General features: G+C 43.8%; 1 protein-coding gene and 1 long non-coding RNA gene across 5 annotated transcripts in view; one reads left to right on the top strand and one right to left on the bottom strand.

Annotated features, from left to right (window-relative positions):
- Positions 1-13,174, bottom strand: part of grid1a (glutamate receptor, ionotropic, delta 1a) — a 293,479-nt gene that overhangs the window by 59,533 nt on the left and 220,772 nt on the right. The window lies entirely within an intron of this gene.
- LOC119034049 lies at positions 1,777-12,834 on the top strand. The gene is made up of 2 exons (XR_005079461.1): positions 1,777-1,843; positions 12,319-12,834. It is a non-coding gene; the product is annotated as an uncharacterized LOC119034049 (long non-coding RNA).

Below are 13,174 nucleotides of genomic sequence, written 5' to 3'. Positions count from 1 at the left end.
GGAAACTCTACACTGCTCAAAGGAAAAGGATGGATGGAGAAGGCAAAGAAGGTGAAGAGGGAAAGTGCTAGAAACAAGAGTAAATGGACAAGCAGTCACCTGATGGTGAGCGCTATGGTGTTGTGTCAAAGTGCGTACCCTTGCCAATACACACTTCCTCTCAACAGTGGGGCCTGAAACTGACAAAAAACAAAACCTGCCAAATTATTAATTCATCCCGGCTCTGCCTTTGTTAAAGCAACGGGATCAGGATTTCTAGGTTGAATTGGGGTTCACACAGTTGTTTTTCTTTGCTTTGGACAGTATTCAGGCTGTTAGCTGTAGCAATGTTGTTAACGCTTTCTGTCTGTTTGACGGCAGCACCGGCAGTAATACCGGAGGGCAACACTAGGAGGGGGCAGTGTGAAAGGTTTCCACTTCAGTACCGCTAAATACACACGAGGCTCAAATGCCGTTTTTCGTTCATTTAGAGTGTGTTGTTAAAGATATTGTTAAAAAAGTTCTCCAGCCGCACAGTATGTGCACACGTTCTGTCTGTGTGTTTTCAACTCTAACTGCAAAACACACTGAAAAACAGGGCTTTCAGCTCTGGAAGAGGATACCTTGAACTCACTGTAGATGTTTGTCTGGAACTTATCCAGTGTAGACAGATTGTGCAGGATGCATTATGCATTATGTAGAACCAATAACCAAACATCACTGCTTCAGGTCTGGTACATTTCCCTTGGAGTGCTTTTCATTGTTGCTGTCCTTACAATTAGAGAACTGAGTTTGTTTACATCCACTTCCTGCAGCGGAGGGGGATGACTGCACAGGGACAAACACACTACAGCGAAGCGTCATTTGAAACCTGTAGCACATTAACAGAACCACACAGCAAATTAATCACGACGGCGAAGAAGCTGAATGTGGGTTTGCCACCCTGGAATGCGGGAACATCTGCGTGTTATTTCCCAGATTTGTCAACTAAAAGAGCTGGTTTAGTTTTCATCTCTATGAAGCTGACTTATGGGTCAAGCGCGCATTTATTATTCTTCCCCAACAATGAGCCTTTCCTTGTCCCCAGTGACGGACAAGGCCACAGAAGAAGACGCGTTATCGCCTGCCAAGACTGAAGGAGGCTGGGACGTGCCAAGCGAGGGAGAGAGTTTGAAAAAAAAAAAAACGCTGATTTTCTGGAACATCAACACTTGAAAATAAGACAGGTGCTGTCCACCTGTGCAGATAACCACCTTACTGCCATCGCTCTCTGGAAAATAACAGGTGTGCCTGTCCTGACGTGTTGTGAATTTTAACACTTTCCCCCCTTCCTTAATAACTGTGTTTGAAGTGCCTTTAAGCATTGCACTTACAAAAGTGCTCTCTGGCCAGTGGTTTGAGACTGTAGTGTGTGCCGGGCAGCTCCCCATTGTACAGTGGATGTGTGTGACTAAGAGGCAAAGAGCTCCTGAAAGTGGCCATTCGGGCTCAAACAGAGTGAATAAAGGTAGGGAAACAGACAGTGAGTTTATTGGGTAAAATGTGTGTTGAAACATTTACTGCAGGCTGGTGACAGTCTCTCTTCAAATATAGAAAAGTGTGAGTTCCCACTGCCTTTTATCTCCAGTCGAGTAAACAGGAATATTTTGAGAATGCGGGCTGAGACTAAAGAGAAAAGATGATTCAGGAGGACAGGCCGTAACAAATGTCTAAAAGGTACATCGGGTACATGCTGTTAATGCTTTGTTTTCTCCTAAAAAAACATCACTAAATAGAGCTCTTTGTATAAATCACCAGAAGCGCCCGGTGGGTATGCACTGATGCTCTTTACCTCTTCTGAGAAATCGCGGACTCCTTCATGCTGGTAAGTGTAACGGGTCAAGGTAAGCAGACAGACTCTGTGCGTCAAACTCCTCCTGATTAGGCACAAGTAAGCAAGATAAGTGGGCAGGGAAATAACAAAGGAAAAAACAGAAACAAGCAAGCGAGAGGGGTAACAGCGGGAGGTTAGCCGGGCCAAAGATGAACGTGAACCTCATCCTAATTACCTCAGCGCAGGGTGAGCCGCGGCCTTTTCTCGGAACACGATGGGAACGGAGCGGTGTTGCGGAGAGTGGGAGTGCGAAAGTTTAAGTTTTGACATAATGCTAATTCCAATCGGCTCTGTCGACAGTGAAGGAGGCTGCGGAGGAAAAAGGAGTGGAGGAGGAGGCGGAGGAGGCGGCGATGGCGCTCTGCCAACCACATCTCGCAGCAAATTAAGAGCTGTGTTATTTGTTTTATGAAATGTCTTTTTGGTGCCGTTTGCTTAATCAGCATTGTGCTTACAACTATGGGGCTGTGGAGAGCATGTGCACAGAGCATGTATGATATTTGTTTAGGGGGCGTGAGCACTTTATAGTGGCTTCATAGACAAAATGTCCCAGTAAACAACCCTCTGGGGCAATTAGCGCAAAGTCTGACTATGCTGCAGATATGCAAACAGAAAATTAGTCAAATGTGCTGTAAACAAAGCATTTGAGCGCGTTGTTTTGGATTCCCCTGAGACCGCTGCGGTTGTCTTAAAGATACTAAGTTCTCCGAGCAGCGGTTTGCGCCCAAGCTCGCGAGGAATCCAATTTTGCCGGCGTGTTCTGGTGGTAGCCCCAGGTAATGGTTTTGTTGCTTTATAGCTGGCGAGCTTTCCAATACACCTGAGGAGCGCTTTAATTTAATCTGCCTCATCAAGATCAATAAATGTGTCTTGAAGTGTGATTCTTTAGAACATACTGCCTCTTAATAGACCACAACGCTTTTAGAGCGACCATTTTTCTACAACCTCATAGACGCAGCGTGCGGTCCTGCGCAATACTGGAAACCAACTCCCATCAAGCCGGAGAGCCGCCGCAACCGCCAGAACACGCAGAGACAGAAAGCTCTTACGTGCATTAAGGGAAAGGCTAAAAAGAACGTGATATGGAAATACATTTTTCACCCGTGCAGCTCCAGCTCCGTACAGTATGTAGTGAAGTGCAGAGGGAGGGCGGCGAGCAAAGAGAAGCGTGGGAGGGTGGGAGGAGAGGAGTTCCCAAAGCTGAGAAGAAGGCGGAGCTGTGGAAGAGGATAGACGGTGCATGATCAAAGCCTATATTTTGAAATCACTTACTTCTCCATTAGTTTGATTAATGGGGCCAGCCTCACAGCTAGACAGAGGCAAGGGCCTTGAAAAATGATGCAATTACTGCTTTTTGAATAGAGGGCTGAAAAGGCCTGCTTGAAAGGAGGATCTGGAGGAGATTCTACAGGGGCGTCCTGGACAGTAGACTACCTCCTCTTCATCCATCTATCCTCCACCATCCTCCACCACCCCCCGCAACATACCCTGAAGGCCTGGGGCACTGCTGTAACCCTTCCCCTCAGAGGCGTCTCTCATCAGGGCTTAGCGGCATGCTTCGCTGGTCTTCTCTAAGCTGGGGGAGAACGGCGTAAATTGTGATTAATATGCATCTCCAGCATCTTTTTAATGTTTGCCTCGCATCCTGCGTAACCCTGCCACGATGCCCCGCTCCATTCACTAAGTGCATTTTTTATTCTTTTCATTTTTATTTAGTATTCTAGCAAATTCAAAGTCCATGTTACCAACACTTATCGAGCGATATGAAAAGAACATTATATAAACCTCTTGAGATCAGCTGTAATAGCAAAGTGCCACTTGCAAGAGCTGTTTTAATAAAACATTACGACAGTTATCTCTGAAGCCTTTCAAATCAGGTTTCACTCTAATTGGGTGGAAATAATTACACATAATCTATACAACAAAGGAAGCTGCAATATTCTCTTTACACGCCACACAAGTGTTTGGATCTGCATTATATAAAAACAACAGCAGACTTGAGGAGATTCTGAACATTAGGTGGGTGTAGGTTTGTCAAATGGATGAAAAATGGGACAAACTTGACCAGCGAGATAGACTAAAAGGTAATTACCTGCAGAAACAAATTACTATGAGAGGACTTTTGATGTAACCAAGAGGAGCTTCGCAGCGGACATCACTGAGGCAATAATACCACTCTTGGTCCAAATCTAGCTGCGTTCATGAGCCTCTCCGTGTGGGAGGCAAACTGCTAAGTAACAAATCGGCCAGTTAGACTCCAAGTTAGCAATTAGGTCAATCACTGCACCACGACCGCTATAAGAGCAGGAGATAAAAGGATAAAATTAAGCGAAGGAAGAAAAAAAAAGAAGGACATGTGAGGTTGAATTCTAACTTATAATCCAGTTTGTTGGAGTTTTTCTTCTCTTGAAAGTATAAAGGGCAGGAAATCCTTTACTTTTACTCTGTGGTTGTTCTTAAATGCCACCCAGTCGGTGTGGTTTTGGATAATAACTACATTTCACCAGCTCTCCGTTGTAGCTATGATTGCATTTTGTGCTCTGTGGGGGTGTCCTGATTATTACTACAATGAGACAGCAAATGTCTATTTTCCAGCAATGCTGGCAGACCTCTGAACAGTTTAGTCTGCTTGAGTTAAAAATTACAGCCACAGTTACAATGCTGAGGGTTGAATGTAGCACCCCACAAACCTGTGATGTTTTGCCAGTGAGTGTGCCCTGCATGTAGGGAGTCCTCTCCGGAGGGAAAGTGAACAAGAGTTTGGAAGGGCAGATGGATGGAAGGAAAAGGTGAAGAAAAAATGGATTCACAGATCCATGTATAACATTTCTAACACGGGTCAAATTTGAGTTTGACTGAAGGCTCACTGGAATGATAATGTTGCAAATGCTTCAGCTCTAACTATGCTTAAAATTAAATGTGAGATCACCAGTAAGTGCTGGCACAAAGTATCTAGCAACAGTCTTGGCACAGTGTGAAAATCCGAGATCAAAATATGTCCCCTGTGCACATTTACACATTAGCATTTACAGCGATTCTCTCCAGACTGCTCTTTGGGTTTATGCATCAAAATCAGTTCAGGATTTCATTCAGCGCTCTCAGTGCAAAGTAAATCCACTAATGAAATTACAGAAGCACTCACAGCTCTATGAAACTCCCACAGACTTTGTAGGAATGATGACCTTTAGCAAAAAGAACTGCTTCACTGAACGACTGGGAATCCAAGATGCTGACTGTTATCGATATGTGGGAAGCTATATTCCTATCATCAACATGTTGTCTTAAACTTCCACTGTAACTGTGAATGTTTTTCTATGTAAGCATCTAAATTGGAAGAGTTTCGTCTTTGTTTCCCTGCATGTTTTTTCATAACCAAGAGACCCGAGGCGAACAAACAAATCAGAAACAGCTGCAATAACAAGCTGTTCTGGTAATTTCCCCAAGACATAATCCAAGTGGTATATGGGAAACATACTGAAAAATACCTACATAAAAATAATTTATGCAGCAAATATATTTTTAGAAGATCTCACTTTTGTGCACGTTGGTGTGGACAGTGAAAAAAGACAGATGACTACCGCCAGCCGCATCTCCTCGCATACAGGCATAAATGAGATACGGGGTATGGGCATATCTTTCGAATGTGGGCGATAACACGGTCCTGCAAATGACACTTCAAAGGAACGTATGAATATGCATGTGCACATGTTGAACACCAACTCATACATATTTGTGTAAAATAAGGAAAGTGAGTGAAACAGGTGAGGAAAGGGTAGTAGGACACCTGAACTGGACTTTAGATTTATATTCCATCCACAGAGGCTGTGTTTTAATTGAACACTCTCTCTGCAGAGCTTTTGGACTGTGATCGGCTGTGTGCTGGGTACCAACACAGTACTTGTTTTCCAAGTGGTTGGCTTTGCAATTACCCTTATAACTCTTACTGTATTTTGAGTCCGCCACTTGGGAGTTGGGCAATAATCCTGAGCCCACAGCAACAATTTCACAGAGACAGAACTTTCCAGCATTATTGCGGGGTTTTTGGTATAATTGCATCTCATATTACGCTGCAGGGAGACTAATACACAGAGTGATAAAGCTATTAACATATACAGACAAAGTAACTGTACTTTTGACTGTTCCAATTTAACAGGAATGTGAACTCCACAGGTGATTTGCTGAAACTTAGATTTAGGATGTCTCTAAAACGCAAAAAAACGATTAAGTTAATAGAGATGTGGCTGCACATCCATCCATTCGCACTTCCATCCATCCGTATGGCTGTAACAAGCAGATCGAAGGAGCTGCATCTGTATTTCTGAAAAGGTCAAAGCGTCGTGGTTGTGATCTGTCTCCAGATGTGAAGGAGCGTGCTTGTTTGGCACAGACCCCAGCAAAAATCACATCATCCCTGTTTTGTTTCTGTCCCGAGTGAAACATGAAAGGCGCACTATGCAACAGTGCTCTTGACACATGGATTAGCAGTTAACATCTGAGTACATTCGTGTTTTGAGCTAAACATGCTTATATTTCTGCAAATCAATTTCTCAAACTTGTGCTGCACCTTTAAATGTCAAGATTTTGTGACACTGGAAATACTTTTTTACCGTGTCATGAACATGAAAAGCCCTCCAGTCTGCTAATGATTTTTTCAATTAAGGGAAGGAAATTGTTATTCAGGAGATGTTTGCATCTTTTTTAAACATGCAGTAAGAAGTAAGAACAAATGGTGGTCTTGGTGATGAGTTGAAACTGTGTAACTATCTGTAGAGTTTGAATAAGGCATACAAATGTGAAATGATTAAAATGTAAAATAACAGAGGATTACAATATATGGCAATGTTTTGGATGGTAAAGGATCGGCAAAAAAACCCAACAACTTTGGGATTAAGTCCATTACTTTTTTTTTGTTTGGTTATAATCTATAAGAAACAAGTATGGTTTGCTTCTTGTAATGTAAGTAACTGAAATAAAACTATTAATTCATTCATATTTTGAGTCAGGAGAAAACAAAAACAGCACATGGCCGATCAAATACTACAGTCCGATAACCGCATGCGAGTAAAAAAGCTACATTTTTAATTTACCACTTAAAATTACGACTCATGTTGCAATCACAATATCTTTCAAATTAATCACGATCGCTCAGCACTTGACACACGACGAAGCTCTCAACACGTTCTAACCAGCTGGCCTTTATGCTCCGCTCCTGCTGTTGGCTCACTTACTGAGAACCAAAGCAGAACATCGGGCTCTGAGAGAACACATTCTGACACTCGTGTACAACTCTAGAGGTCACCAGATAAATGAGATCGACTTCACCGGCTGCCTTTTATGAGATTAACCGCTATCCCTCCTGAAGAAATAAAAATTGCCCCACGAGGTTTACTGTTTCAATAATGCTAAGCATGATGCATAATCGCAAACATCAATCAAAGTTTATCACCCTCTGTCGAGGCTGCGTTTTGGGTGCTGCCGCCGACATACATAAACTGTGCAGGGACTCTGTTCCGTACACCGGACCGTATTTCCTGACTGAGCAGAGGCATAAAAGGTTAGAGTGATCACGGAAGCGAGGAGGCGATCAATTTCAGGCCAGCGGTGCCAATATTGTATTGTTGTTTTCCTCGCTTTCCTCCTCGTCATCGCGATAATCACTTTTACTACCACCGCCATCATCATCAGTCGCGCAGTGTTCAAGTTATTTACCCTTTGAAGGCCCTTTACCACATTTTTAGAAAGTCCTCCGACGTTGATGAATGTGACGGGATAAGCCGTCACCTCAAATACAGCGCGCTTTTAATTCTCGGGCATTACTTATGAAAAGGCAAATTATTTATGAAAAGCTCTTTAACTTCAGCAGATGATTCATACTTGTGAAAGTAATAACAATCCATCAAGTAAAGAGCTTGCCAACTGCCCTGGTTTCACTTTTAATACCAGAGTTTGGATATACAACCATTTCTCTTGATTATTCCTCCCTCCCATGAAATATGTACCTAAAGAGGTGGCTTTATTTAGACTAAACTACTTTGTTACAAAGTGCTCTGCCGTCAGAGGGAACATATTGTATGCAAAGGCCAACGCCTTCTGAATAATTTTCAAACTCACGGCCGCGGAACGTGGCTGAGTTTCTCGCCGGCGCCCGGGAGGTGCCGTTAATTGATCGTGGACAGGGACGGAGCCATCGATCATTTACCTGTCAAACTGTGGCGTTTATTCATCACGCCAAGCAATTAATGTTTTCTCTGTATGCGCCGCAGTACCTCTGACGCTCCGCTGTAATAAGACTTGGCTTATTATGGAGGAAAAAAAATCACACAAAGTTCGCCGAGTTTAGTCACACAAACTAAATTGTTCGCCTCGGGCCAGGGATGGGAATTGGAAATTACTTGTTGGTGTGTATCGAGGATAAAAAATTACATTTATATTACAACAACATCTGCTACAAATATTAGGGTCTATTATTGTGTGTACTGTACACATTATAGTTAATAAATTTCTGCGGGGGGGTGGAAGATGCGTTCGGATTGTGTGAATCCATACCATAATGTATATGTCTGTAACACAAACAGAGAGATGACAGAACAAACAGAGCTCATATTACAGATCAAAACAAGTTTTTAGAGGAGGGGAGGAAATGAACGGAGGAAGAGAAATGGAGACGTAGACAGAAGTATACAGCGCAATAAGAGAGGAGGCAAAATGAGATGAGGTTATGGGGGGAAAAAAGCAAGGGCAGGAAAAAGATAAAGTGCCCATGTAGAGAAAAACATGAAACCATTAAGAGGGGGAAAAACACAAAGAGGAAAAAAGAGGGAATGTCCTGTAACGGGGACAGAAGGGGAAAGAGAGACAAAGTGAAAGAGAGAGAAGAGGAGGGAACAGAGGGCAGAGGAGGATGAGATGTAGGACAATGATAGATCGTTTTCTGGCAGGCTCAATTTGTCACGCAGTTATTGGGAGGAAAATGGAATAGAGGAGCTGCCGAGAGGGTCAGAGGGAGAGGACGGGGGTCCAGAGGTGGGAGTGTTAAGCCAGGGGGGGAGTGACGCCAGAGGACGGTAAGCGAGATAAACCCTGCACACCTCTTCACCTCCAGCCTTCAACAGATGATCACTGGAGGTTGCGGCACGCTGAAGACTCCATCTCAGTAACCAGCAACACTGCAAACACCAGGGGGACGACTCGGTGTTAAATCATGTACATGGATGTGTGTTTTTATATTAATGAGTTTTAGTCGATGTGGGCAGACCTGAAGCTCAGCCTAGAAGCTGGGGCTGTGTTGGACTATTTTGTTGTCATTTGGTTATTCAAAAATATATTTTATTTACTGTCATCAGTATCAGTTTAGTAGTCATAGCTTTGTCAGGTCTGAGAAAATAAACCTGACGACAGAAACCAGGGTTTGGCTTTGGCTTTCATGAGAAAGAGCCTGTGTTACAAGGGATGGTGTAACACATGGTGCTTTTGAACTGAACTATGGGAAATGTAGGATCCAGTTTGATCCATACTCGCGACTTAAAGGCTCAGGATATCTTGACCTCTGCAGCTCAGATCGTGGCTATTATCTTCATAATTCCTTTCTTGCAAGTCATCCCAGTGTCATGGACTTGCAATACTTAGCTGCAGGAGTGCCCCTCCGCCTTTCTATATTTCAGCATCAAATAACTTAAATTCCCAGGTGCCCTCCTACGCGCCAGGTTGAATCCCCCCGGGGGCCCTCCGACAGTTGACGGTCGAGTTTCAAGACATCCATATGGCTCAAGGTTGGATTTTCTTTTTTTTTTTTGTAAAATTCATTCAGCACAATGTTTTTTCTTTTTTTTTCTCTGTGTGCTGTGCAGTATGTTCTGGGCTTCATGGTAATAACACTTAGCCCATTAGAGAGAAACTGTGAGCTGTTATGGAGAAATATCTGCAAAATGCCATGTTTTAGGGGGACATATTAGGGAGCATAGCTTGAAAAGGAAAGGGAAAGCTGGCATTTTTTACACTCATGCACTGCATTAAGAGTTTCTGGCTTGAGCTTGTCTGTATCCACTGACCTTGGTTACTGTTTTGACAAATAACACATATCACAGCAAAGCACGGGATGTGCAGTAAGTATACTGAGTGTGAACTTTGATAAGAATCTATCATAGCTTCCCAACATGTTCAAGCTGCAGCATGACTGAAGGTAAAAATTGCTTTAATCATGCAGTTATCTCCCATCAACTGAGCACAATATTCCTCGAAAGAATAATGCACTTGGTAAACATGATTAAATCCCCAGGCTGCACCCCGTTGTCTGTTTGTACAATACAGATCATCTTGATACGTTTCAATCTCTCTGTCCTCTAAAACACTACCTGCCCCCCCCCTCGCGGTTAAGTGCTGGCTATCACTAATGTGTTGCTTTGTTTGTCACCTCCATAAACTCCCCCAGCTTCTGATTCCAAATCATGCCACTCAACCAATAACACGCGGCGGCCCTTCATTTGTATTCTGGCCAGTCTAGTTTAATCTTCTGGGTGGCTGCAAGTGTGTTTTTCCTGTGGCTGGAAAGTACTTTTGGAGCTTTGTAATTATACCTGGCCTGACTCATTAGCACTAAGGGAGGGGGTGTAGACAGAACTGGCAGTGATGGATCTGAGGAAGGAATTAGGGGTGATGCAGTGAAGAAGTGCATGTTTTTTGGCCATCCCTCTCCGTTGTGTGCATGAATGCAAAGGATGTTGTTTGTGCCAGCACTACGCTTCCCTGCACCAACACCATGCTCTCTGTGTCGGGGTAATGAGTCATGCTGGGATAAACACTTCCAGGTCATGGCCAGCTTTATACCAGTCTGAGAGAGAGAGAGAGAGAGAGAGAGAGAGGGAGGGAGAGAGAGAGAGAGAGAGAGAGAGAGAGAGAGGGAGAGAGAGAGAGAGAGAGAGAGAGAGAGAGAGAGAGAGAGAGAGAGAGATGGGGGGACACCAGGTGCCAAGAAACAACTGCTCGGGAAATATTTAGAAAAGTGTGAGAAAAAAAAAAATGGGCATGGGAGAAAATTAGCATAGTTAATGAGTGTGATTTGTTGCGATTCATCGTTGAGAAAAATTAGGAAATGAAAACAAAAGCTGGGGAAACAGCAGAAAAAAAAAGTTATTGGCACAGAAAATAAATAGAGTCTAGACACAGGGAATATTGACTTTTACAGAGAGGCGTTGTAGGTGGGAAGTGGTTTTAGACTTTTTCTACAGTAAGATAACAACTGCAAATGCTGCAGATAATAAGGAGTAACATCTAAATTCAAACATGGCACATCAAGACTGAGCAAATCTCTGGCCTTTTCAAAGTATGAAGCACAAAACTAAAGTATGTCATGTAAACTTTTGATTTCACACTGGACTCCAACAGCATCTTCTGGTTGGAAGTCCTGTGCTTGTTTGACCCAACCATCCGTCCCTGACCGCCTCCCTGTGGACTCCCTCACTCTTTATACTTCGCCCGGCTTCTTTCTTTGCCGCCATGATAATTACCACGGCCACTCGAGGTCGTTCGCCTAACAGTGTCGGTTGTAATAAGCGGCTTTCAAAGTCGACCTATATGGTCGTTTTTCTAATGAGGAAAGCTGTGGCAGTGTATTAGTTGGGCATTTCAAAAATGTGTAGACACGCCCCGTCACCCTCACATTAAAGTGGAAACTATCTTCAAATACTCATTTTTTCCGCAGTGTTCTCAACCTGCGACACTCCGACTTTGACAAAATAATTGTAAAGGAGGCAGACACAAAATGAGAACTTACTGTCAAGAGTCACCTTAAGCTTTCATGTCAGGAAAATGTGGCTGAAGTGTGTTTGAGACTCGCATGCTCATGTGAGCGTCTGTGTGTATGTGTCTTGCCTCGCGCCCCGCAGGCTTACGTGTTAACTGCGACGAATCCCCCCAAGCCAGAAAAGCCATCACCGCTGTCTTCCTCCAAAGCACCCCATAATAGCATGTCAGCTCGGGCCGCTTTTAAATCACCGTTCACAATTGTTTGTGACAATAAGACGGAGGAGTCCTTGGCATCAAAACACAATTCCTGGCAAGGGCAAATGTGTTTATTACAGCGCACGCTCAGGTGTCACAAGGGTCCATTTTTAATCAGCGATTCATAGTCTCAAGAAAAGTGAATCTGTTTCCTGTGCCACAACCTTGTCTGTCAAGTTTTCAGATGGTGTTCACATGCACATTCTGAAAGCCCTGCTATGCCTGTCTTGTCATTTTGTGAAGAGTCAGAGCAAAGTCAATGTTTCACCCGTGTGAAGTTTCTATCGCGCAGGAGGGCGTTCGAAAAGCAAGGAGACAAAACGGATAGACCTGTCACGGGCTGAGAACGAACTGTGACTCTGCAGAGAAAATATATAACTGGGGACGTGAATTGAGTGATTCTTGGTTCTTTTTTTGCTTTTTACACTGGAGTTGGGTGTGTTATTCCTTTGCTGTGCTTCCATCCCCAGGTGTGGTGAATCTGGCAATCATGGTTCCCCTTGTAAAGGCGCAGAGGTGATAGTGACGGGAGGAGGACGCCTGCTGTGGAGATGGGCTGCCTCGGCCCTCGGACCGCGCAGAATGGAAACCAGACCAGAGGAAATCGACAAGACATTGCTCACTACTTCCCAGCACAAAGGCACGGTCCTTCTGACACTCCCATTTACGCTTGAGTGAGTTACCACTGATCGCCATTTTCGTTCTCCTTCCAGTCTGCCCGCCTGCTGTACCCGACAGACAGCGCTCTCCTTAGAATTAGCCAAAATCTGGGCAGACTCACCTAAAACCGGACACCGCGGCTCTTTGGCTACCTTCCTGGCCGTGCCACGCTGTGCCTCGCCCGGATAGATGCAGCCACAGGAAGCTGATTTAACGACACTGTGTGCATCGTTTCTCATCCTCCTTCTGTGCTGATCAATTAAATGTCATTTTATCCCATAAGAGGGGCTGTCAGAGGGTATCCTGTTAATAAAGTCTAGAAAGTGTATAAGGCTGATTTGTGGCTTGGGGGGAGGAGGGGTCTGAGAAGTGAGGGAGTTACTGATTAAATATTTCCTCGTCATAACACCAGTTTGGCAGATGTTTTCCATGGCTGATGCACTAACTTTGCTGTACTTTGCTGTAGACCCTCACCGTCTTTTAAACAAATAGTCTCTCACCTTCCTCGAGACGGATATTGTTTGTCAGCCTCAAGAGTTTTATTCTTTTTCTTTTATTCTTGTAATAAAAAGTTTTCTGTTATTGCTCTCACCTCTGTGGTCTACTGGGGACTGACAGATGGTAGGAATTATTTACTGAAAGAAGAAAAAAATCATTTCAACCATC

The sequence above is a fragment of the Acanthopagrus latus genome, chromosome 15, assembly GCF_904848185.1.
Source record: "Acanthopagrus latus isolate v.2019 chromosome 15, fAcaLat1.1, whole genome shotgun sequence".
Classification (NCBI taxonomy): Eukaryota; Metazoa; Chordata; class Actinopteri; order Spariformes; family Sparidae; genus Acanthopagrus; species Acanthopagrus latus.
This window is presented reverse-complemented; position numbering and strand designations above follow the sequence as displayed.